The 27027-nt window shown below is 44.8% G+C and overlaps 1 protein-coding gene across 3 annotated transcripts in view; it reads right to left on the bottom strand.

The window, feature by feature from the left end:
• EHMT1 (euchromatic histone lysine methyltransferase 1) overlaps positions 1–27027 on the bottom strand; it is a 127633-nt gene that overhangs the window by 83691 nt on the left and 16915 nt on the right. Inside the window, exons 1-2 of one of the 3 annotated variants that reach the window (XM_026059727.1) lie at positions 22926–22960; positions 22731–22768 (exon numbers count right to left, since the gene is read on the bottom strand). The exons of 1 other annotated variant lie outside the window; for it this stretch is intronic. The gene's annotated coding sequence lies outside the window, so the exon portion shown is untranslated. Of the gene's footprint in view, positions 1–6313; positions 6334–22730; positions 22769–22925; positions 22961–27027 lie in introns of those variants that run through there. One more of the 3 variants, XM_026059728.1, reaches the window with a different exon arrangement.

Here is a 27027-nt window from a genome sequence, read left to right on the forward strand (position 1 = left end):
GTCGTCTGGGACAGAGCAATAAAATAAAAATCTGTGTTTTGCTCTTAACCAATCACACACTGCACTACATTAAGAAAAGCAACAAGAGTCGCCCTAAAGAGCCAATCTACCTACTGCATGCAGGCTAAAGAYAGACTGTAATCGCAGAGATTTCTGTTAATAAGAGAGAAGCTAAACACAATAACTTTATAATACCAAAGCTGCAGTTTTCACAGTGCCTAAATATAGCAAGCCTCTTGCCTTACCTTTATTTAAAGCCAGACTGATAGGAGTGTGGACACCCAGTAACACATTTCCCATAGGGCATAAAGTCTGAAAGGGCTGAGGTTTTCTACTGACGCCTCCCCCCCTTCTTTACACAAAGTCAGATCTTCCCTGCACCTCACTAATACAAACATTGACAGCCAATGTAAATGTTTTATTGGCACTTTACCATGCAGCTTGCTTGTACAACAAGTGGAGTCAATCGCCTCATGCAGCACATACCTGCCGGTGATTATACATTCCTTGGAAAAAGCTGGCAACTACACATCAAAATCAAAAGCCCAACCTCACCCGAGCTACAGAGTCCCCTTCTTTCCCTCAAAGCCACTTGCCAACACATTAAACCCCACTTCCTTCCGGGTGGAACTAACACAAAAAGATCCCATCAAAAGGAACAACCGTCCAGATTCCCTCCTCTCCTTGCAAATTTGGAGCACCTGATTTGGCAAGGTTTGTTTTGTTTGTAATCCCCGGAATGCAAAATAAGCCTCAAAGAGGGAGGCAGCTTGAAAATCCTTCGCCTACCCCCAATCACAGACAGATCTAAGATTCAAACTGCAAAGAAGGTCCGTGCCCCCTAAGTGTTCAAATTAATAATAATTAGCGGCAGCGTTACGCAGCCCACGACTGTGACATGATCACATGCCTTTCCAATATGAAGGCACAAGCAAGCCGGTCCCCGCAGCCTTCGCTGCCAGCCCTACCCCTGAGCCTGTTGTCGCTTTATGTCATAACCCCAACATTAGACAGGTCCTTTCTTTATATAGGTTTGCAAGTCAGCAAAGGTCAGTATTTTAAAATCCTCCGCGCTGATCGGCCCGAAGCAGTTTGAAGCCATCTCATGTCAGTGGTTAACTATGCTGCTTTTGAATCAATTCCAACAGTTTGCTTCAAGAACCACTTCATCCGGTCTCCTTATTCCCGAGTCYGATTCCCTGCGGAAGCCCTATGGCATGTGAATGAAATTTCCAGAATTCCCCTACCTCTGGTCCTGTCTGAAGAGAGCTGCTGTTTCCTTCCAGATCCTGACTTCAGGCCTATAACTCCTTCAGCCACAAATCCATCTCACTCTATGGGTGCAGCTTCAACCCTGGAGCATGCTCAGTAAGGGCTGATCTTCAGCCATTTCAGAGCTTTAATGAAATGTAAGCATAAGGAAGTGTCATTAGCAAAAAAAAAAAAAAAGGTGCAGGATTCATCATGCATGATCCAGCCAACCTTACTGCTTCCATCCCCTGTCAACAAGGTGAATCTCCGTGTGTGCAGAGCGCAGGCATTTTTCGTCAGCCAGCATAGCGTTTTAGAACAAAAGCAAGGAAAATACTGTCTCAGGCAAGCCTTGTGCAAAAAGTAACGTTTCACAGCGACACTCAAACCAGCACATTTTTCACTCTAGGCCTTTCACAAATTACAAGATTTTCATGACGTGCCATTAATATTTTTTTTCTTTTTTGCAGCAGGCTTCAACTGATGCTTTTAGTTCACAATGCAAGTAGTGCTTCCCATCCATCTTAAAGCTAAACCTACACCAATTTGTTCTATGTAACCTGGAATATTATTTTTGACTCAATTTGCAAGAAAGTTAAAAAGCATGATGAAAGGAGGGGAAAAAAAAGAAGACTAAAGTACAACACATTTCATGTTATGTTTTCCTAAGAATCTGAATTTGAAGAGAATTTTTTTTTAATGTAGTCAGCCCTGAGATTATTCTATCATGACATTTTTTTCTCTTTAATACAGTAACACTTTACAGCAGAAATAGGTAGAGGATTGTTTTCTCTCCAATTTTCCAAATGACAAAATAGGCAAAGACGCACAATGCTGAAGTCCACTGGGCATTTTCRCTGCCCAAGGATTATAAACATGCATATTGCAAGTTATTCTTCATGTGGGACTTGACTGTGCCTTCAAAACTTTATTTCTGTACCGACCCTTCGCTCACAGGCGTACCCCTGCCAGTTCACAGAACTACTAGCAGGCGGCAAGGATACGCTGTTACAGAAGTAAAGCTTTGCAGGCCGGGGCACAAAATTGACCATTAAACCCAACGAAGTTTTAATTCAGACCCTATTCCTCATGTTGGGCGCAAGCCAAACCAAACTCTGGATGTTCAGATCCGTGAATTGTCTGTGCGCTATGTTGACCGATACTTGTTTCCTGTGCATTCCATGCCTAATATTTTTTTCATACGTGTACAGTGTCTGCTTCAATGCTGAAGTTTTGATTCTTCAAGGGAAGATTTAAAAAAAATCAAATATTTTATAAACAGAGCATTTCAGAAACAGAGTGACAGATGAGCACCAAAAATGTTTTTTTCCTAAACTAAGCTTCCAAGGTAATCACGAAAATACTAAGAGACTTTCTCTAAAATGCAATAAGCCAAGTTAAATTTATAATTTTCAATCAATCTACAGCACATTCACGACAGATACACTATGCAAACAACTCATAATTTTGTTCTCTCATCTCTTCCCCATTAAATTCATTCCAGTACTGAACATCAAGCTAGAGCTTTTTAGCAAATTATTTGGGACAGCAAAGTGCTGACATTCACATTTGATTTTTAATGGAAGGCAGCCTTTCAAGCCTAGCACGAGYAAGTTGTATTTCACTAAAATATTTTTCGAGCGCAAAACGTTTGGTAAAGTGACCCAGGATAAAGCATGATAATTTGCTATAAAGAGCGTATGCTTATCTCCCCTCAGACCTTTATTTCTCCTGAAGTATTTCATCGAAACACCAGGACTCACACACTCAAGGAGCCATTTGGCCCCATGATGCCCATTCCATGGGGACAGTCACTAGGCTCATCCAGTTTCAGTGCGGGATGCAATTCTCTCTACACCACATTAGGTGACTCTAGGATACCATACCGCGCTTTCAGTAAGTACAGATTGGTAAACCCTGCCGACAAATTCTATTCTCATCCTCTGCCTTGCCTTTAAATTGGAGGAAGTTTAAAAATAATATTCAGACCATATAATCCTGAGGCATGTCTGCTGAATCTAGCAGTGTTTGCATCTAGCACAGCTCAAGCATGTCAAGTTTGTTTCCTTGGAAACAAAGACCAATTTGCAAGCATTGCTTTCTTCCTTTTTCTTTTCTTTTTTTTTTTTTAATATAACGAAGACATACCTGCAGCTCTTATTGATACAAAGGAGTTAAGGCTGATTCACATACCAGCAAGGTTCTTCAGAGAATTATTAATATATTCCACTAATGACCAACTGGCTTGCTGCATTAAGGGAAAATCACGGTCCATCAGTATGTAAAAATCCCTTTTTCCTCAATAGACGTATGCTCAAGGCATGGCATTTATATCGCTTCCTTGGGGAGAGGTAGAAGAGAAGGAAATTAGGATTCATTTGCTTACCCTCGGCTAGGTACATTGTTTCCAGTGGATGAACAATCGAGGAGGGAAATTGTGTGTTGCCCCCTAACACACAGCTCCCAAAAATACACTAGTAGTGTTCAAAACATACCTGCTTTCAACACAAACTGAAGAGTGAACACAAGCTTAATAAAAAAAGCAGTAGCCTCCTCTAGATATGCTTTGCCAATTTTAAGACCAACTTTTTCTGGTCAAGGGCATGCATTAGGGCTTAAGTGGAAAATCAGCCTTTCTTGAAGCCATAACTCTTCCCAAAGAGTCTGCTTACATCAAAGGTCCTCATCCTGAAGGCAATAAATCCCAGAGTGATGACACACAACCTCTCAGTGTGGGCAAGAAACAGGAGGGAGAGCAAGAAGTGTCAGAGCTGAATTATCCGTAGCCTAATTTGCAAAGACACTCAGTACCTGCACCTTCCAGAGCCTTCACCTGGAATTACAAGAGCTCAGCACCTTTCAAAAATCTGTCAAATAGGCAGTAAAATGGACACACATGAGAACAGCAAATAAAATTATGGCTCCTTAGAGAGGCTCACCCAGAGGCTGACTCAGCACAGAGTTCATTTCCCAACACGCTTGGGCTCAAGATGGGTTGCAGTCTCTACTTGAGAAGATTACCTTAACACAAAGGGAGCAGGGCTGATTCTTCTTTTATTCAAACCAGCGTCACCCATTAGCAAAACAGCTGCAGTCAATGGAGCTGCACCTGCGGAAGCTGCTATGAGCAAGAAAAGGATCGTTCCTCCATGCCCAGAGCAAAGCCTTGCGGTGCCCCGGAGAATCCCATTTTCATTATTAGAACAATCAGTTCAGCACTAAAGCTGAGGCAAATCCAGAATGCTTCAGCACTGCTGAAAATTAGGCCTTGGACTCCAAAACAGCAGATATGCCAAAGAGATTCTTAGCTTGCAAATGACACAGTACCGAGAGAGCAACCAGAGAACTGTCCTCCTGGACACGCTCACAGTAGAACCAATGCAGTAACCTGGAAGGTATCTTGTAAAAAAATAAAAATAAAAAAAGCACAAAAGGAAAACACCCCTGCAAACGTCAAGCAAAACTGCCACGATGGTCTTGCCCTAGAGCTTGAAAAATGAATCTATTCTCAGTACATTGACTTTTCAAATGTTGATGAACAGCATTTAACAGGACTAATGCAGGTTTCCGYGCCTGCTGCAATGAAGCAATCCTTGAAGCAAATCCCTCGGCCTACACTCTGCAAATCTATGCATCCTCACTCTGGTGAGCAATTATAATAATTACCCAGTTTTATCCCAACCAATGTCATGGTCTTAAGAGTTTTTGGCAGTGTTCTAGCCACCATGAATTCTGGGAGAAGAGAAGAAAAAAAAAAAAGAAAGAAATCTAGTTCTTCCTGATCAAAAGAGCATATACTGAAATACTGAAAACAGCATTTAAAAATCATCATGAAAAAAGAAACAGATATATCATGATTTGCTTAAATATATTTCAACAAAATACTTAATTTTTATAAAGCTATTTATAATAAGAGATGGAAATAGTAGACAACGTTAGTCTCCCCCCCCCCATTTTACAGATGGAAAAACTGAGGCACGGAGCACTAACTGCCAAAAGTTTCTGAAATGGTCTTTCACAAATGTATGGAGCAGAAGAATGTGAAATAGTAGACCTAGATTTAGATGCTCTGCTGCTGATTTACTGAGTCATCTGGGGTAGGTCAGATGGGGCAACATTCAAAGAATGTTTTGGGACAACCTCCTTGAGACATCTTGTCTTTGCATCTTCAGTGAAGTTTGAGCATTTTACACTCCCTTGAAAATCTCGTCATTATTAAAAAACAAAAATAAGTAAAACACATCAACATAAACAACAATTTTATTAGCATTTTTCCCATAATATTCCCTCTAACTTTTTTTTTGGAGGGGAGAGGAAATATTTATCCAGAACAGCAAACTTTTAGTCTCTGAAATGCTTTTTATGCTCATTGTCAAACAAGTCTTGAAGCAGGAGGATGTCATGTGGGTGAATTTGTGACATCAGGACACAATCAAAGGTCAGTCAGATCTAAATTGATCAACAGGATCTAAATTGATCAACAGGATCAAGAAATCCAGAGAAGTTACTTACTAGAAGATTTCTGTTGCATAGCACAGGTGCGTGTCAATGCATTTGAAGCAAAGGCAATGAGCTCCGTTACTTTTTTTTTATATGTATATGAATTAAACACCTGACAAACACTTGTGTGACAATATTGTATTGAAACAAAAGCAAAAGTGGAAATTTTAGTGAGATTACACTACTTATTAACAAATTTAACTCTTGCTTCCCTTCCCTTTCTTTCCCCTCCACCCCGTCTGTCCAAGGAACAAAGAGCCTCTGCCTTGGGCCCCAAGTATTTCTGAAGATTTCCGAACACAGATTTAAACGTGGGAAGATCATCATGGGATTTACTTCAATGCCCAGATAACTAAACAGTCCTACCTGACTGCGTTCCCCGAGCTACGATGCCAAAGCCTTGCTCTGTTACAGAGGACAAACGCAAGGATGGCAGCTAAAGCTCAAGCCTTAGAACGACGAGCTCAATTCTGATCCCGACCCAAACAAAAGCTCGTAGAAAAACAAATTTCAAACCAAGAGACACTGATTTGGGGTGGTCAGCTCAGAGAGCTTTTCAAACCTGCCAAGAACCTTCCTCCTCGAGTGACACTGCAGAGCAAGGTGGGAATGGTCAGCACGCCTGAAAATCAAGCACCAGTTTTGCATCAAAACTTAAACCTCTCTGCCAAAAAATGCCTTCCCTCAAATGCTCCCAYCTTTTTTTCCTGTGCAGAATACCAGTTTACTTGCCTCACAAGGAGGCTTGATTTTGTYAAACATTTTCAGCTGAAGGTGTCAAAATACAGCAACAACCACTAGAAAACCACAAGATGTTGCAGTAACGTTACTAGCTCTCAGAGATCTGAACTAGAGAGAGTGGGGAAAGATGAGCGTTTTAAAACGTCTGCGATTCAGCACGACAGCCGCTGTCGGTCTTTGCTTTCCCTTGGCCAGAGCAGCCAAAATCTCTTCTGGCAGCACGGCAGGGGCAGGCAGAAGCAGTCTACCGGGGAGGATGCTGAACACATACTGTTTTTATTCCACAAGGGAAGGGAAAGGAGCAGGGTTTCACCCCTCCAGCGCTGTGTACGGAGGGGCTCAGCCCTCCTCCGGGCCACGGTGTCTACCGGAGCTTGAGTCCCCAATTGGAGCCTGCCCCGAAAGCGGACCTGACCTTGGGCAACTTCCCCTCCCGCCTCCGGCAGCCTGAACAGCGGAGAAAAAGCAGGCGGAAGTGCTGCCATTCTGGTCTGGTAACACCACGCACAAGGGCGGCAGCAAAAAAATAAAATCAAAGCAGAGTCAAGAGGAAAAAAAAAAAAAGAGGCTTTTTTTTCTTTTGAGACAGGAAGCCCGAGTTCAGCCTTCGGCAGCAGCTTGATCGCTCTCGGGCTTCAATTAAACAAACTCGAGGACTGCCTAAGCCAGCTGCCTTTCCTCGAGCAGTTTTGTGAGCCACTCGCTTAGTAAGTAGCTGAAAGCTCTGGAGTTTCGCATGAAGCTTAGCAGTAGCTGGAGCATCRCCGTCGCTGACTTCAGAAAACCAGAACCCGAGTATCTCACCAAGCCAGCTTATTCCCGTGTGCCTGTCATTAATTACTGCTGCTGCGTTCAGGGAACCGAATTTAGGCATCGCTGCCACCCGGCAAGTGAAGAAAGAGCAGCCGGCAGGGCAGAATACAGCCCACCGAGAAGATGTTTGGGATTCCCGTCCGGTCGGCAAGAGACAGCATCCAACGCAGACACATCTGCGGCGCAGGGAGGTGTCTCGCACGGCGTTACCATGGCACGTTCATTAAGCCGCGCGCAGTCTGTGTGATGATCTTTCCCCAGACGGGTTCGAGGCAAGCTAAGCGCTGGTAGATCACCTGCCATAACATCATTTAGCTTTTTTTTTGTGTGTGTGCATTCGGCTCTTGCTAGAAAGCAGCGTTGACAAGGGAACTGCAACGCTGGTCTGGCAAAGCACCTCGTAGCTTAGCTACAGAGCTCGCTCCCGACACCCGTACTCCAAAAATAGCCCCCGCTGAAACGCACGGAGCTGCTTCCAGCCAAACGTCCCCTCATCTAGCCTTTGCAAGACCTTGGTTCAAAGTGAACCCTTATAGGAAGCAAACTCCTCCGTAACCTCTTCTGCAGCGTGCACCCTGTACCATTCTTCTAAAAGCCTAAACAAAACAGGCTTTAAGCAAAAAAGGGCTTTTCCTGGCTAAGTCCAGAGCGCTATCGAAGTCCACGAGCTTCCTTGGATGTGTCTGTCCCCAATCTTCCCCTTGCCAAACCCGGTGCAAGGTCTCTGCAGGCATCTGCTATAAACACAGATGCTTCCAAAGCTGGCCTGCTGGTAGAGGACATTCCCACAGGAACGGGAGGGATTGCTAAGTGCCTTTTTTCCCCCCTTTTCTCTCCCTTTAAGAAAGGGGGGGGGAGGCCTATTCAGATCATTGTAACTGTATGAGCTCAGATGGCTGTAATGGGAAATCCCTTGGGGATCGCCATTATCACAGTAATATTTCTGATATTCCCCTTTCCTGACATGCCTCATACGTTGGCGTGAAACCTGCACGGATGAATATTTAYGGGTCAATACACTGACATGCCTGGAGCACCAATATTTTTTTCTAAGTCCATCTTTAGGAGGAACAGTGTAAAGGACCAGTTTTAAAGCAAGCCAAGACACCTGTCATTTCAAACAGCATTTAACCCTCTTCTTCCTTTCTGGAGAGAATAAAGCATTGCAGAAGTTCCTGTAAAGCCCTGCCTATCACACTACTAATCTAAATATGCCCCATTCCCAAGGAGGTTGAACGGATGTCATGAATCAAAGTTTTRTTCTGAACTAGAAAAATGCAAAAAGAGCCTCCATCCATTGCTATGCACAAACAGAAAGCAAAACAGAAAGGAAGAGAAACATGGCTCATAAATAACRCAAGTACATAAAACCTTTGTTTCTTCCTGAAACAGCATAATTCATATAGACCAGTCTGCAAAGAAATGCTAATACCACGTGTTCAAACAGCCAAATGGACTCRGCAGCGAGGGATGCTGGTAAACGGGACGTTCTGCTCAGATCCAAATGATGGGGGGAAGGCGCAAAGCGCACGTAAAGCAACTGCGCCCAGTAACTGGGGGGAGGCTTTTCCCTTTATTTTTACCCCATCCTTATATCTCATTTTGGATCCCTGTAATGCTGCCTTGCGCTCATCCATTAAGCTTCAGCTTCAGAACTCTCTCACTCTGCTTGGGAAGAAAGAAGGGTGCTGCCATCATTTTGCTTAAAAAAAGTCACATCCCAAGGGACCATTTGCACAGCTACATTACAAGAAGATCATTATAGAATTAAGGTTAACTCAGCTTGTACCTCGCTACAAAAATTCACCAAAGGTTTTGTCAAATACACTTAAAGCACCTCTAGAAGTGAAAGCCAAACTTCTTGGTAAGAAGGAAAGTCCACCGCGTCACGCTCTCTGGCAGCTGCTCATAACTCGCAATGTCTATTAGCGGGACACTTCATTCCTTTCGCTCCATGCAACAGGTTATTAAATGGAGGATCTATCTTCACCGCAAAAGCAGATGCACGTCTATATTAAAGGGGCTAGCTGAAGATTGGTGACACGACAGTTAAAATGGTATTACCTTGCCTCTGCTAGAATTTTATCCTAAAACAGCCAGTTAAAGTAAATACAGGACAAAATACCAAATTGACTTAAGCTAGCTATAGAGGTCAAAAAAGCCTATGCTTTGTCTTCACCAGGCTGAGATGCTGAAAGAGTCATCTATCTTGATGCAACCATAGCACTTTCAGCACTGRGGCCAGTGTAATACCACAGCCATATGGCCACAACCATAAGAAGATAGAAACATTATTGCTGTGCCTTGGGAAACATGACTTAACACAAGTTCTTCATTCATTAGCCAGGTATAGTCGTGCTTCATTTTCTTTACATTTAATCATTCACAGGTTTTGTTGGAGACCCTCAAAAGCAGAACACTTCTCAGCCTGGTAGATGGCCACCTTTTCTATCCTCTCTTAAACGATGGGAATCAGAGACCCTTGGAAGAGCTCCAGAGGAGAAGGGAATGGTCATTCCTTCCAGTTCAGCACTGTATCAATATTCAGGGTTTTCTGTGGKTTTTTTTAATCACTTTTTAATCACTGGCATAAAGGACATTTAGAGCAAATATTCTGCAATCTGCTACAGAGATAACGGTCAGCCCTTGCCTCTGAATCTCTGCCTGGTTTTGCCATCTTCACCTGTTCTCCATCTCCCTGTCCACACACTCAGCTGTCTGCCCTTCAGCCTTGCTTTGGGAGCAGTGCTTTTTCTACCTGTAACTGTTGGTACGCGCGTGTCCACAACTCCTCGTGTTTCAGAGCTGCATCGTCCACGTTRTTTTTTCTCTCTCTTCCCCTATTTGTACTTCTTGTATTTTCTTTCTGCTCCATTTCTAATTTATTCTTTCCATCGCACTTCTCTCCTTCTAATCCTTTCTTCCYGTCCTTTTGGGGCAGGTGTTAAAACAAAGAGCCGGCTGCTCACCTTYGAGGTGCAGACAGCAACGAGACTTGACTGCTTTATTTTGCAGATGTTGCCCTCCGAAAGTGAGTGAGCCTACATGGAAACAAACCAAAAAGAAAAAAAAACCTCTGCCAAGATCTCTGCTCTGGTCTCAAAACCCACCAAATTCACTCCAAAAATACACACGCACTCTACTGGCCACAGGAGTGGTTTCTGGCATCCTATTACCACCTAGCAATAAACCTAAATACTCTTCTCCATTCATGCCCAACAAATGAAAAATAATAATGCGTGTATCCCGAACATGTATGTCCATGCATTCATGCATGTGGGACTACAAGGAAGAGTTTTCTTGTTCTACCATCCTCTATTTAAGGTTCTTCTAAAACATTAGCCTACTGATTCCTGCCTGGATAATGATCCTGCTGTCTTATAAGTTCCTGTCTGAAAATTAAGTTTTTAAACAGGAAAAACTTTTATTCAGCTGCACCCATCCCACTTGTAAGGTGAAGTGTTAAACAAGTATTAGTGCAGTGAAATTATGAACCCACTATAAACAATGAAGAGCAACATCCTTTTGCAAATAAAATTGAAATTTGGCTGGAACAAGGTCAGGAACTGAAGTCTCCCACTAAAGAGTCCGCTGGCAGCACTGGCTGCCTACCAGACTGTCTAGATCCTGCAAAAAGGGTACAGTTTTGCAATTTCATGCTTTTTAGCCAAGGGCTCAGGCAATATCAGACACCCATTTCTCTGCTACAAAGYTCCTAATCTGGAGATTCCTGGTAACAAGGAACTTGACTGTTTGATCAAGCCTCCCAGCGGTCATATTTACTCAGAAAGAGTGAAGGTCGCTCAGGTGAAGACAACCATCTCCCTTCAACCTCACCTTGTTACTCCAGGAAGAGGGTCTCCGTGCAGGCACAACAGCCATGAACAGCTCACGTGACAGCTGGCGGACGAGCGCATCTTCAAGCCTCTCCCCTGGGTACTGCACCCTCGATTCTGCAAGCTTCAGGGCACTTTGGTCCAAGTCAGCAGCACAGTTTAAGCGTACGGTTACTCCTGCTCAAGTAAACTAAGCACCTGCCTGAAGAAGCCAATTTGTGCTATGAGGCCRCTACAGCAAAGCTGGCAAAGCCAAGAAGAGAGGGACAACCGGACCTGCGTTCGGAGCTGGCCATCGGAGCTCCTCCGCAGGACCTCGTTGGCGCTGCCCAGCATGGACGTATCTCCTCCTAAGACCTCTTCCCTCCTAAGACCTCAGCGAGGTTCAGTGGCCAGAGGCCACAACCTAGCGATGTGCRGGGCACAGAGGAAGAGCATCGGTGATGGGGGCTCGCAGAACCTGGCCTTGCTCTAACCCCAAGAGGTGAGCAGAGCCTCAAACCCAAGGGACTGAACGTTTCACAGTCATAAAAACTAACCAGAGAAGGGCTGGCGCTTATTTTTCTGTCTCTTCCGAACCTGGATCCCTGCCTCCCTGCCCCAGCACGCCCGTTTGCTTTTGCAGAGCACATTTACAGCGATGACCTCCATCACACTAYGCCTTATATTCTTCCTTGCTTTCTTCCACAGTGAATCATTAACGATCCTGCGTTTTCATCACACGTTTGATTATCAAATTAAAATAATACAGGAAATTGCACTGAAGCATCAGTTTTAAAAAATCCAAACTATCCCCCAGAAACGTACGTACTTTCTTTTTTGAGGTTTTTTTGGGGGGTTTTAGCAGAAGAAGTAAAGCACGGTTGAATTTGGAGCCTGCCGCCCTTCCACGCTGCCCTTTTTATGTCTGACAACAGAGAGGCGCAAACGCTATAGAGCCAGCGACAGGTACTGGCAACATGAGCCCGTTTCTTACTTTTCAGCTGGGTGCTTATTTTAATACAACACAGGTGGCAACACACAAAAAAGCCCCCAAAACAAAAGACTATGTGAATATATATTTTTTATATAGTTTTTAATATATATTTTATATTTTTATATATTTATATATTTTTTTTATATATATATATATGCCTGACTACCCTCAGTTTTAAACTTAAGCAATGAAAAAGACAAAAAATAYGGACCTACTTTTAAAAYRTGYCCAATTTGAAGACAAACAGCCCCCRAAATCCCATCAAAAATCCTGCCCAGCAGTAATATTTTCTACCTCCTCTATATCACAAATACGTCCCAGGGCGCTGCCGACCACGAGCTGCATTTCAGGGCTCTCTTTGCCCGYGCGCACCGACACTCGGAATGGCGAAGCCCTGCCGCGCTCACGGCATGGGAAGGACCAGTCCGGCCACGCGGCAGGAAACAGCTTCGACCAAGAAACACGCGGGAAGATGAAGCGCCTTCGCGGGACRGAGGAGAGCAGGGCGGCTTTTCCGCCGCTCCCCATCCTTGTGCAGGGTAAAATGAAAAATTACTCATCGAGCGATTAAAATGTGCAAACATTTTGCCTGGTGTTCCGACTGCCACATTTAATATTTCAAGCAACACCCAGGCCAATGTTGTTGCTTAATTTAACATAACTGGATCCTGAATGCATTTCTAACAGACTCAGCCACAGAAATATCCACATGTTTTAATGAGGATTTGGCACTATTCAGAGCCAAGCAGATTTTAGCAATATTTTTGGACTACAGATTCTTTCAAGAAGAAATGAAAGCCCACTGGTAATATATCTGCATTCCCTACATTTCAAGGCTTTTTGGAGTTAAGTGCAAATTAAAAAACCTAAATATTTAGTGCCATTATAATTCTAGCAACATCTGGACAATTTTCTTTGCCTCGTAAAAAAAAAGATTTCAGCCAGCTTTTGCTGAGGCTCAGTCCATGTTGCTCATGCAGAATGGCTCCTTTTACATTTGCATGCTTCAATCAGATCCTGTAGTTTCTATGCCAACAAGCATTTGTAATTCTTTAAAAAGCACATTTGGAAGTGGGGGTAGAAGGGAGGTTTGAAACCTGGTAAAGATTTTGGTTTGGGGGGTGATTTTTTTGGTTTTCTGCCCTCGTCTAGACCATCCGTTCCTCATTTTTTCTGAGCCCTAGAAACCTCMGAAAAGGCCCAGCAGCCATCATCTCGGCCATTTCAACGTTTTCACCTGCTTCCAAACGCAGCAGGGACTCCATAAAAAGAAAAGGAAGTTTGTTCAGTCATCTGACATGTAAAAATACATATGCACATAGACACATACACAAATATATCCATACATTACTCCAGCTCTGTCTCCCCCCAAAAAATCCATAACAAATGCCTATCAGTGAACCTTCAGACAATAGCTCTGTGGGGAAAGAAATTAATTTGCAATGCGGAAAAATGAGCCTTACAGATACAAGCCGGGCCTACGGCAATAAGCTAGCGAGCTCCATGCAGTGTCTCCCTGCCTGCTTCAGCCCATGGGGCCCTGCAGGTTCCCAGACCCAAAGTAAAAGCGCCACGAGACAAGCAGCTGCTACCGAAAAACCACTCAAAATCACAGCAGTTTGGTTTTTAACCAGATTTTGGAAGCAACCCCTCCCCTTCCTCCCCACCCCCAATCGCAGACCTCGCAGATGGCTCTAATTTTGCAGCTAACACTTACGCTGTGACCATAGAGGTGCAGGGAGACAAAGAAAACCACGACCAGGAAAAAGAGAAATAAAACATTCGAAACAATGTTACCATTCTTACAAAAATACCAGGAACATCTGTTTTTGTATGTAGACTAGTCTACTAGATGCAAAGTCACTGTGAATTCCTCTTTCAGCCGAAGTTCACAAGCGGGACCTGGAAATGCCTTCAGAGCTATCAAATATTGTAACGCAGGAATGCCGGGAGTTCGTTAGGAAAGCACTCGCGAGCAAAAACGCTGGGGCTGGACCGCTTAGCGGGAAGGAGCGTTGAAACAGGTTGTTCCCACCAAAATGCAGAACTCACAGGAGCGTTTCTCGCGGGCGTTGCTCACCAAGAGGAGCTGAGCAGACAGCCCAGGCAAGTTAGTCTGCACCTACAGTTACCTGCTTTGGATAATATTGCTGCCCCTGAGCTGTGGAAGATGAAAGACCAGATTATGCAGCCACGGGTACATCACTCCACACTCATTTACAGCATCACTGTTAATGACATAAGAGATCTATTAGTTCCTTCAATCCACCTCCTATGCATGTGTAACACATAATCATTTGACGGGCTGAGAGGGGAGAGGAAAGAAAGACTGTTAAGGTCACATTCTCATCAAATCTAACCACAAGACCAAGAGAAAACACTCCTGAGGGCCTGAGTATGATAAACTTCTCTTACTTCAACAGGACTGGGTGTACAAAGTAAGGTCGGACCCTACTATTCTGGTAGGGCACCAGTTCGTTCCTTCTCTGCCCAATCATAAATCAACACAAATGATCACAGACCACAGCAGATGGACTCACAGCGATGCAGTGCATTGGACAACTGACTTGACCAGTAACTCCGAATTTACATTCACAAAGCAGGGATCAGAATCAGATCCAGAAAGGACTAAAACTCCCTCATGGACCTGCATGAAAAACGACTAGAATAGGAGGAAAAAAGGACACGACAGAGCAGGATTATCAGCATTAGTGGCAGTGATGACAAAAATTAGTAATTCTTAAAAATGGTATTTTCTCACAGGACTGGTAACGGCACCCAGCTAACCAACACAGTTACTCCTGCAAAGCACCATCGAAAGCTCAGGGGAAAAGACTCTGTAAAAACACTTCTCATTTGAAAAAGGCCTATAGGTGGTTGAATGGGACATAAAAGGTCTTGAGAATGAGTAAGGGGGCCTTGCAAAATTTAGCCGTTAACACCCACTTTTTCCATCCTTTGTTGTGCGGATGTGCAAATCCGCATGTATTCTAGTCCAGTCAAGCTCCTGCCCCTCTCATGTTCCTTGCAATGGATTTCCCAACTTTTGCCAGTTCAAAAGCACTTCCAGCAAACTCTGGCAAGGAGAACTTCTTCCACACTACGCACGATGTGCCAAGCGTGCTGGCAGCAAGCAACGACAAGCCGTATCGGCTAAAGACTAAGCAAAACCGGAGAGTTTTCAGCTGCAGTCTACCCCTCGAGGACTTCTCAGTGGGGGAGGAGAGAGACCTCGTTCGTAATAGGAGTATGGAGACCGAGTCTAAATCAATCTTTGGCAAAACCAAAGTCTATTGGGAGTCTCATTAACAAATTCCCCTGCCAGGTTTACGATGTTTAAAGGCACGGCAGGTGAAAATTTAGGAGGATATTCACACACCTGGTTTAAGGTTCCCTAAGCTCCCTCTGTAATCAGGAGAGTCTCCCTCCCTCCCCTCGTGCTAAGGGACCTTAGGGAGACAAACTGCTATCTCAGCTGCATATGGTAGTTTCCTGAAGTTTTGTGCCATAAATGTATCTCCGCTATTTTTCAGCTTGAGATGGCAGTGCGAAATTCTGGATGTGAATGCAACAGATCGTCACATGGGCTCTTCGACTAATGGAAATACCCCGGGGCTACAGATCCTTTGCGCTGAGCCTTCTCCCTGTGGATCCCTTATGGGATTAYGGCAGCAGCCAAGTAAGACAAATTACTATTAGCTGGACTAAGTGCTATGGAAAGATCATGCAAATGAATTAACTCCTACCCCTCTCTCTGCTGCGATGGGTTACGTTCAGCTCCTGTGGAACAACTTCCCAACAAGGGAAGGGGCAAATACACGACAGGTACAAGGAACTTCTTGCCTTGTGGTTTCTTGCTAACTGTCTGTGTTGAAATACAGCGTTGGAACTGGCCCTAATGCCTCTAATTCCCAGCTGGCACGGGAACTAAACATTCATGACCAATGGGATGGGCAACGCAGGCCTCAGCACTTCGTGTCCATGGTGGCCTAGTGGCAGATCTCCATCCCAAGCATCCTGGCTTGCTGGTGAGTAGTAGGGCTCTTCGTTCAGCCTGCGAGTCACAGCAGAGGCAAGAGAGGACCGGACATTACAGCGTGAATTAGGAATAAAACTACTAGGCAAACTGAAGGGCAGATCCACCACTCCCCTTAGACTCCAGTCTAAATCCAGAGTTGTGCCACTGGTTGACACTGGCTTCACCAGTAGAACTAGCTAGCTAGGAGAAGGCCATGAATGCAAAGCCTGGCATAAAAAAAAGAATGTATTAGGTGATAAAATACAAAATTCCCTTCCTCAACCAACACACACGCAAAAGCTCTAATTTAACTCTCAGATTCATCACTGAATATTATATCATTTTTGATCCTTTTAAGGAAGCACTCCAGCATTTTCCCAAATTAATCATCCAACCTTTTTTCAGTTGGACAAAGTTAAAAATAACCAAGAGCCAGGTCTCAGTAAGACTGTCTTGCGGTGACAGCCCTGTCCCACCACACCTGCGAGGACACAGATCCTCATCCGTCTCCAGGCACTGACCCGCTGCAAAGCCAACTTGACGGCAAACAAGCACAATGTGAGACAAGGACAATACGCCCCATTAATGCTGTCTAATATTAAGGCTTCAGTTCCAGCCAGTCCATATTGCCAGCAAAATCCTACATAAGACTTGCACTATCTACCACAGCAGGCTTGACCCCATTTTAATATGTAGAAGAAAAAAAACCTCGTAATCCTACAGAGCACCGAGCAAAGAGTACTCTCTGGGACTACTTGAATACTAGCCCATTAAAATACAAACATGTTCCTATAGTAGCTCAATGATTTTAAACATTCACCATCTTTTCATTTCGGATTTTAAGCACTTTGCCTGGCAACTGTCTGAAGGGCAAATCATTATGGAAACAGGAAGACAATTAATTTTCCTTTATTCTGGAAGAGAAGATTATCGGAATAAATAAAATAATCAGCTTAGACAAGAGAACAATTCACAACTTCTGAAAAAATAGAGGACTTTTTTCATTTTTATTTCCGAAGAAAAGATTTTCTTGGATGAAGTTTGCAAGGCGAGTGTCATTTTGGAGTTAAATAACCTTGGGCTGCTAACTCACAAATAACTCCCTGCATGTCATCAGCAGGAGCAAGACTCGTTTCAGACACTCTTAGAACAACCACTTTTTTATACAGCAACTTAGAAAGGACACCAAAAAAAGGAGATACGAGGGCCACTTCCTGATCGCAGCTGGTACAGATGTAAATCTGAAGTAACCCCCCAGCCGGACGCAGTCCGGATGTGAGCGGGGAAGGCTTGACCCACRACTCGGAGCAGCTCCTGCACCAAGCAGCGACACCAGGAGGTCCCAGCTTTTGAGGGTCTCCTCCCATCCAAACCTCTTTCCCCGGAAATCCATGCTGAGTCTATTGAGATTAATGAATTTATTTGGATTTCAGCCACTGTAGATGGTATTAGAACTGGTTTCAAAATCGAGCAACGGAAGGTTGCGTGATAATGCTTGCGGATGAATGCAAAGGAGAGAGAAGTTAATGGCTAATCAATGTCATTATCTGATGACGGTTTGTGATACTATGTTCTACATTCCCAGCACCATGGTTAATATGGTTAAAGAAGTATCCAATACACCATGACACACATGTAYATCTACACGTTAATTAAGTTAAAGATAAGGCATTTAACTCTCAACCCCCCCACAGCAGAAGCGAACAAGAAGAAAAGGGAAACCTTCAGGTTCATATTCTCAAGAAAGATAATCACCTACCGAGACAATTTCAGGATATTTTGGTAATAATTCTACAGTTATTTCTGAAAGATTCCTCTAATAAGCAATGTGAGGTATATAAATAGCATGGGAACTTTGGTTCAAGGTTGCTAGAGCCTCAAAAAGGAAACAGAGATAATTGATGGGCACGCAGATTCCCAGGAACACTAAGGACTGTAAAAGTACTGAGAAATCAAATTGATGATCTGGAAAATAAGAGGAGATTAAGAATTATCAAGTTAGTGGGGGCTCCTGAAGGAGCAGAAGCAGGAGGAAGCAGATTTTTAGTTTGCAGTGGATTATTAAGGAGGTTAGGGATGAACAATTTCTAATGTTCAAAACGTGTCCTGGTGAGTCGTAGCCCCAGACAGGCCAATTACGTAGTGCCCTGCATCACTTGGAGGAACAAGCTGCTCTTGCATTAAAGAGCCCACGTGTTTAAGCCAGCACATAAATCTGAGCCTGGTTTCAGGATCCCAAGCCTGTGACACCAGAGGGGAATAGATGGCTTGAGGCTATTCCCTTTGCTTTCCCACGCAGGGTGCCTGAACGTCCAGGTGCCCGTCTCTGCCCGCGGCCGCGGAGACGTCGCAGCAGCTGGAGAGGCGACTTCTAAGGAACTTTTGCACCATCTGTGCCTTTTTCTGCCGGGAACACTGATTTCTTTTGTTTGCTTTTCTAACTGCAAATCACTGTGACAGCAAGTAGGTCACGGACTAGATGTTGCTCAAAGAATCACCTGCGGTTCGTTTCCTCTTTATTTTTTTAGGAGTCACCATGTCACTTCCGGTCTTTCAATACCATCTTCAAAACCAACCTTTTTCAGGCTCAGCCCTGTCCGTCTCCCGCTTCTGTTCTCTCCTCCTTTTCCCCAGGCAGCCCACAATCTTGCATTGCTGCTCTTTTTCTGCACCGTTTCATTTGATCGATCCCCAGCAAGAGGACAAACATCTTTAAAGCACACGTTTTCTTCTGTCCCTCCTTTCCCTGCAGACCGCATGTTCCCAGGCGTAACTTCTGAATCCTAGCCGTGTTGCATTGCTTCCGTAACGCTTTGCATCCAGAAGCATCAATGTGTGTCCTCTATGCTCATTAACTCATTAAGCCTCATCCACCAAGGAAACATAGCTATTCTACTAATTTCACAGCCAGGTTTAAAAAAAAAACACTCTTCCCCTGAGCCCAAACTTATTCTTTTCTCATATCCAACTCAACAAGCCGCAGGGGAAAAGGGGGATAGGGAATCCTCTCTTTCCAGCCACTGCTTTCAAGCTTGCTCTGGTCCCTTCTCCAACCAGCGCTACACCAGCTTCCCGGGGCACGCAGCACCCTCGCCGGCTGAGGAGACACGGAGACTCCCTGCACCGCTTTGGTGTGGGACGTTCAACCACCCTTGGGTCCTGACGAAAAGCAGAGGGGGAGAGCCGGCCGGAGGGAGGACACGGCCCCTGCAAGCGAAAGGGCACGAAGGAACAAAGCAACGTTGCAGAAGTGAGGAGCTCGGGCCACATTTCGAGAGAGCTGAAACGCAGTCATAAACTGCATTTCAAAACGGCCAGGGCAGCAGGAGATAAAATTCCTCTTAAGTGAGTCTGGGTAAGGCACCAATGTGGAGAAATGCCGTGCGTTGCAGAAACCCATCCACACTGCTTCACAGCAGCAGGAGGATTCATCACAACAAATAATTACAAAGCTTCTATCATAATGTCTGGGTTTAAAGTCATTACCAATTGCCTAAAGATTGGCCGAAGTCATTAGAAGGGAAAGAAAGCAAAGACAACAGGCTTTGAAGTGGTCGTTATTTGATTATTAAAGACTGAGACTTCGGTGCAACAAAATATATTACCAAGCACAGTAACTCTCTCCCTCACATAATTGCTGTGGCTGCACAAGGCTTCCTTAGACACACCTGTAAGATTCACTTCCATTTTCTTCTCTTTCTGTTTGGAATAGAGCCCTTGGCTGCTGTGATTGCAAAGAGGGGAGCAAGTCCCAAATCTGGGTTTCAGTCCCTCCRCTGAACCAAGTTATGCACACGGAACAAGAGATGCATCTAGACGTAAGGCCAGAAATTTCTAACAGAAATCTAAAGATAGGAGCCTGCAAATTTAGAAGAATTAGGCAAGGAGTCCCTCAGCTTCTCCTGGAAATCCCTCAATACATATCTCCATAAAAGTATCAAGGAATCACCTGCACTGAATTCCCTTCCAGTTCCCCAGCACAGGGTTGTTTCAGCAAGAGCACGCCAGCTTTGGGGCTTGTGCCACGCGCCGAAGAACACCTCCGCAGAGGTCAGACCAGGCAAAACACGAATTACATCTGGATGTGGCCAGCTTTCCATGACCTCCGGGGCCCAGCTTGCTGTGGAGAAGCTGTACGTCCTCTCAGCAGCAGTTCTCCCCAGGGCGCAGCTCTGATGAGGAGGCCACAGCCCCCAGGACAACCACCCACCTCGCTAGGGGATGCTCCCCACCACCTGAGCTTGTTTTCCCTATTTTACTCCAAAACCAGGAGAGGAGCAGGGCCCTGCTCCCTGGTGCGAGCAGGAAGGCTTGGGGCCAACAGGCTGGGCACTAAAGAAACAGTGCCACTTTTCTCCTTTTTTTGGAGTCTTTCCCCTGCGTTCTGCCACCAGACCTGACAGCCCCAGGTTACCTTCCTAAGGGACAAGGGAAGGGGCCTGCTTTGAAGACCGGAGGAAAAAGTTCAAAGCTGGTCCAAATTGTTTTAGTGATGAACTTAATTCTTTTCTCTTCGCTGGTGAGGTTGCAATAAGGGATGGCAGGGAAGGATCCGGGCGCCCTAAGGTCACCCGCTGCAAAAGGGCAGAGACATCAGTGACAACCACCTTAGTTCAGCAGTATGGACCACAGTCCTGGTGTCACGGGGCCTTGGGCAGCTCCCCGCCTACCCACCACAGGTTAATGAAGCATTCTTGCTATATCCCATCCAGAACTAAGTTGTAAGGGTTATTTTAATTTTCTTGCTTTCACCTTTATTTTTCCAAGAAACCGTCGCCCAGCCCTTCAACCAAACGTACTTTCGCCAGCATTTCGCACAGTTTTCCTCAGACTGAAAATCCCTGTAGTGGTGACAGATATTTCACTGGCATGAGATGAAAATTCGTATTAGAAAACACTCGTACAAAACTAAGAAACATGTAACACTGCTAAATCCTTCCAGAACCACAGTCCTTCAAGATGACGCGTCTTTGTTCTCATGAATTCCAAACCAGTAGACTGAAAACACTGCCCCTCCCTATATGGATTTATATTTCTATATCTCTATCATTTTCCTTACACCCATCAAAACAAAGATGTAATTAACCCATCCTCACAGAAATTACAATGATTTGGGAACAGCAAGAAACAATCTATTTGCATTTTGTAGCTAATTATTCCCCCTACGCACACACCCATCAATGTTCCCTAAAACCATCCACAGAACAGACAATCTGTGCTAGCCAGAGCTTCTGGAAAGGAGGGGAAAAGGAGGGATTAAGCTAAAAAAATCATAATAATAATAATAATCAACACTGGGGTGGCAAAATTTTCTTCAAATACACAGCATCTCTGCCTCAGCAAAGTCTGCAGCAGAACTGCCCTTCTGAACTCGGCCGCCAGCAGCAACGCTCGCCTGGGTCCTGCACGTAAGCTCACAACCGTCACAGGATGAATCTAGCAGGAGCCGCTGGCCTTTGAAAATGATTGCATTATTCTTCCCTTCTTCGCGCCACTTCAAGGAAACACGAAGCCATTTTCCTAGACACGACATTGCAAACAGATCCTGTTGCTCCTGGACATAAATTAACAACGGGTAACACCAGGACTAATGCTCTAGCCATGCAACACCCAATTTTTCCTTGGCACCGGCAGCACAGCAGTTGCACCTATTATTTTTCACTCCTTAAGAGYGGAAGGGTGGGTCCCTTTTCCACCCACACAGTCCTGGGGACTTGCTGGGAAGGCATCTCGCTGAACCCTAGCTCTGCAGGAGAGCGGTTTATTCAAGTTAGGTACGCCACGCCACGCCATCCCCCACCCCTCAAAGCCAGGCAACTTCTGCTGACGCGTCCCCTCGGTTTCCTCGTCATTCAGCAGGAGTAGTTAGAAGTTTGTAAGCAGTGAAGACGCAAGCTGGGGGTTAGCGAGCTCTGCCTCTCCCGGGCTCGAGAAGGCAAGTCACCAGGACGTTACTGCTGGACTCCTGGGAATCCCCAGGTTGGCCAAACACTGGGCTTTAAGTGTTTGAAGCCGTTACAAAGCACCGAGGGCAGTCAATAATATCCTCCTTCACCCACGCTCTCTGGAAGTGAGTAGATAAGAAAGCTGTTGGTTCACTAGGAACTACCGGTGGTTTTTCCTTCTTCCAGGATGCCCCCGCAAACCAGCCAGTGGGAGGGAAGCAGCCCGGCTCCACCTCAACGCGATCCTTGTGCCTGCAACACTTACCTCGCTGACAAGACAGCCTCTCCTCGACAAGCGGAAAGGGCTCAGCCTTTAAAGCAAAACCAAATTACCTCACCCATTTTTCCCCCCCCCATCTGACATGGGTTTGCAGCTCCTCATGCATGGGGAGGAGTGGGGAGCAAAAAAAAAAAAAAGACTATTATCCTGCAGACAGTCAAAGCTAATCCCTTTACACATTTTCTTTCCAACAGACGCACGATATATCAAGTCCCACTGGGTTCTGATCGCAACTACAAAGTAGTAGGTGTTTTCTGCTCCCTTCTGCCAACACAGCTCAATGTGCAGCAGGCCTCACCCCATACATTCGTTTAAGCCAACGTGAAGGCAGAATGGTGCTCTAGCCCAGTTCTAGCAAGCAAGCCGGTACCTCGCTATGGCCTTGCGCTGAAATAGGATTACTTTGGCCTGGAGGAAAAAAAGAGAAAAAGAAAGCACAACATGAAGGTCACCCATAAAATCATTACACAGCTCCCTCTTCCCCAGCTCTCTTAGAACAAATCTTCAGCAAGCCCTCAACCAGCAAGTAGAAACACAAAAAGATATGTACATTAATCCCATATACCTCCGTCAATTTTTTTTCCTCGTGTCTTTAGAGCAGTTGTTTACTGCAGCCAACTGCAGAGAAATTACAGTAGCTTAACTCTCCAACTCCCTCTAAAGGATTAATCTTCCAGTGAGCATGCTCACGCGAGATCTTTTTTCAGCGGTTGCATCCATTTCATGAAATGAAGGCTGCTGCAGACACGAGGAAATGCCATTTCAGGACTACATGCAAAGTTAAGCAGCCCCATAAATAAGTGCTAAGCCCTTTCTAAAGTCCTAGGAGGGCTCTCTGTCCAACTCTCTACCTCCAATGACTTTAAAAGATTTCACATTAATGTGCCCTTTCAGGCGGGGGGGGCTAGTGGTTGCTCTGTGAGCCACGTTTAAAATGTCTGTTCTTGACTTTTTCCTCCACAAGCTGGTGGACAGTTCATCCACTGAATCTTAAGTCAAAACAGCTCCTTCTCAGGGGCAGATTTTTCTTTTGTCTCCTTTGTATCACTTGTTGGATCATCTCTGCTTTAAAAAGCCAGGGGAGATAATTTGGGGCACGGGGGGGAGAAGTGTTCAAATAAAAAGCAACAGCTTTAAAAATCTAGTKCTCAACTCTGCAGCACAGTAGACAACAGATCCCGAGACCCATTTAACTCTACAGATTAAGGACCCATGCAAATGAGGATTTGCTAGTAGGCAACAAATCCAGTATCTAAACAGGGCTGTTCAAGTAATCTTGTCCATTTATTCCGCGGTCACTGTGCATTATAATTAAACTGCTCTGTTGGAGGTATTTGTCCCTCACCCCAAACTGCACCTTGGATCAGAGCTTTCCTGGTTAAAAGAAAACTCCCGACTTAAAGATAAATATTTATTCTTGAGAAAAATATATTCTTCTCCCTTCTTCCATTTTCCTCTTCCCCTATTACCACTGTAGTGACATTCCCTTTCCCATATATCTATTTTATGTCCCCTCGCTTAACTACTCTTCGTAGCTGATAGAAATGCAAGCCTCCCCCTCCTCCCTAAAAGGCTCTTATTTTGGGTTTTAAATGCCTGCTTGGGTCTAGGACGCTCAAGAGACCAGACTACTGTCCTCCGAGAGCTGAGGTGAATCCGGAGTAAGCCAAAGCCAAAAATGTGAGAGTCCCGATCCAGTTGTCTGACCTCACCTGAGTCACTACAAAGATCTAAACATTTTTCTTAAAGGCTCAAACGCCTCTGATGCCGTGAATCCAACTGTATGTCCTAAACTCTACCTGTGAATCCACAAAAAAATGCAACATGTCACGAGAGTGTTAAATAAGGGCTATGTCTGCTGCTTAAAACGAATGCTCACCATAGCGACAGGATCCGTAAGGGATGATAAAACGTATGGTGACACTCGATATTTTGTTCTGTTGTCACCTAAATAGAAGCACCCACAGAAAGGAAATCTCTGTTACCGTGCACTAAAATAGACGCTTTGTTTTATTTAGAAAGCTTCCAAACTGGTTGGTTTGGATGTGTCATAGCACAGGCTGTTCAGCCACCCCTCCCTGTTTAAGCCTTGGGGGACTTAACGCGGGATGTCTACATTCACCCCGCTCCTCGCCGCGACCCTCGCCTCCCACTGCCATCAGGTGGTGCTGGGACTGCTCCAACACCTTGGAAGGAGGTTTGGAGTCACGGTGCCAGCTGTCCCTGAAAAGCCCTGCAAAGAAAAATCCCAGGCTGGAAAAGTAGGCAGATGTGAAAGCCTTGATGCAGGAAGATCACGTTCTGCGTTTCCTTCTCTGTTGCAGGATTACACCCTAACACGAAGTTGGGATATCAGATATGGAGTTACCCTGACCTGTCATTCCCAATTTGGAAACTAGTCATACTCCCTAAGAGTTTAGGCTTTGAAGATTGACTGCTATTGATTCTTCTTCAAGCAAAGGGCCCAAGCTGGCAATCAGTCAATAATAAGCAATTACTCGACAGCCTCTTATCTCCAGATGCCAGACCAGACAGCTCGATTCATAGAGGCAGCAGGTCAATAAATCAAAGCTGTTCTCGATTTTAAAATATCATCGTTTAAAAGCCCACCCGGCCTTCAACCTGGCTGAAAAAGCAGCCAGGACAGAGAGGTGCCTGCAGAATGGTACGTCTGTGTATTACTAATTTACCAAATGGGAGATAATGTGCGATGTGGTGAAATCCACCTCTGACACTCRTTTGTCATGAGCAACATGAAAGTTTTAGGTGGATGAGGAAGATGAGACAGTGAGGAGGAAACACAGCCCTTCTATTTCCAACAGTTCCTTGGAGGGAACAAGCAGGATGAGGTAGCCTTCATTAAGTGCTCACTGGTCCAGTCGAGTTCACTGTGACTCACCTGACTGTTTATTGGGAGCCTCAAAAGCAGCGATATGAATGCGTTTAGCACCGCAATGACAGCAAACTGAAGGCGCCTTTCTAATACTCCTGCTGTGACCTCCACATCCTGGGTATACAATTAATCATTTCATTTTAGGAAATGCACTTTGTTCTTTGMCAGACTAAACATGATGCAAGTATGGGGGTCAAAGACTTCTCCTGTGCATTTCAGTGCAAGCCAGAAGCGATGCTGTTAAATCTAACGGTACCAACACAGTGCAACTGAGAAGAAAAAAAATCAGCCTTGCTGAAAACCTGTGGAGCCATTTTCTGCTCTTAATGCAGATCCATTTTTAAAGATCCATTTGTATGAGGAGAAATAAGAATTGCCTATACAACTTGCAGGAGACTAAGTAACAGGAATATGAGCCTGGTGCAATGGGAACCTTCTAGTTAGTACTGTAGAATCTAGAAACTCTGACAGCATAACTGTTTATGTTGTGTGCTTGCATGAGCGCTCGCCTAAGTCATGGAAAAGGCATAAAAGTACCAACACAACACAGCAACACTTAAATTATTCTGCTTCTGTTGCTAGAGGAGGTAAGTGGCCTACAGGATGCTGTAGCCTCCAAATCAGATGTTGACTGCTGGAATAGAAGGAGGGAAGCCTGAAACTGGAGACATATTTTTATAAAGAATTTTCTGAGCAAGATACACACACACGATTTGTACCAACAAGCTGCACAAGCACAGTAAACCCAAGACCCCTGGAGCCTGTGAAACCTTCTGCCCGTGCTGTAGAAGTGTCCCAGATTCATAAAGCCTAGAGCAGCTTCATCAAGGTACTGCAGAGTAGCTGTGACCCCTTCTAGGCAGGCTGCAAGAGGTCAAAAAATACCAAGTACATAATAAAAAGCAAACATCCTCACATTTGATACAGACAGAATTTCCAGGGAGAAATCTTCCTTGGGAAGACAGTATCTCTAAGTACGGGGATTGGCAACTCCCAAAGAATATAGAGCACCGGGGCTTCTGGCCTCATTTGACATGAGCACCGGTCCCACAAAGGCACACATTTGTATAATGACTATGACCAAATCTTACAGACTGAGAAGCTTCAATGAATCTAGCTGGAAGAACAAAAGAGTAGAATTTGAGCTTGATATCTAAACAAAAAGGGGTGACCCAATGGAAGCAGGATCAACCAGTTGGTTGGTATTCGCTCTTCACACTCCATTTGCCTGATAAAACACAGGCATCCAAGGACATGGTCTAAATCACCTCAGTTTTCAACAGCTTTCAGAGCTTTGGGAGGGACGGGCAAGTGAAAGAGGGCAGACAATGAATTACTTCAATCATACCTGCCAAGGCTGGGTCCAACACTGAGCTGTTTCCACTCCTTGTGGAGGAACCTACTAAGGTTTTCATCTGTTAGCTACCTGCAGCGCACTTGGTTCTTTGTTTCATCAGTGGCCGGGACAGCAGGAAGCTGTGGGAACGTATGCCCAAAATCTAAAAGGATTTCTCTTCTTCTTCTTACCCACAGAGCATCTGCAGGTGGCTTTTATACTGTCAGTCTAGTATGCAACACCATGGCAAAGCATGGAAGAGCACTCAGGGAAAAAAAAAAAAGGGGGGGGGGTAACTCAAAATACTGTATCACTATCACCATTTATAGTAAAGCCGCAAAATGCCAAACCAGCTGACAGGATCCCACAAACCGCACTGCAGAGMGACAGCGAGCTCCTAAGTTTTGCAGCCTATCAGAATAATTTTCACACAATACC

The sequence above is a fragment of the Apteryx rowi genome, unplaced genomic scaffold, assembly GCF_003343035.1.
Source record: "Apteryx rowi isolate R43461 unplaced genomic scaffold, aptRow1 scaffold_16, whole genome shotgun sequence".
NCBI classification, from domain to species: Eukaryota; Metazoa; Chordata; class Aves; order Apterygiformes; family Apterygidae; genus Apteryx; species Apteryx rowi.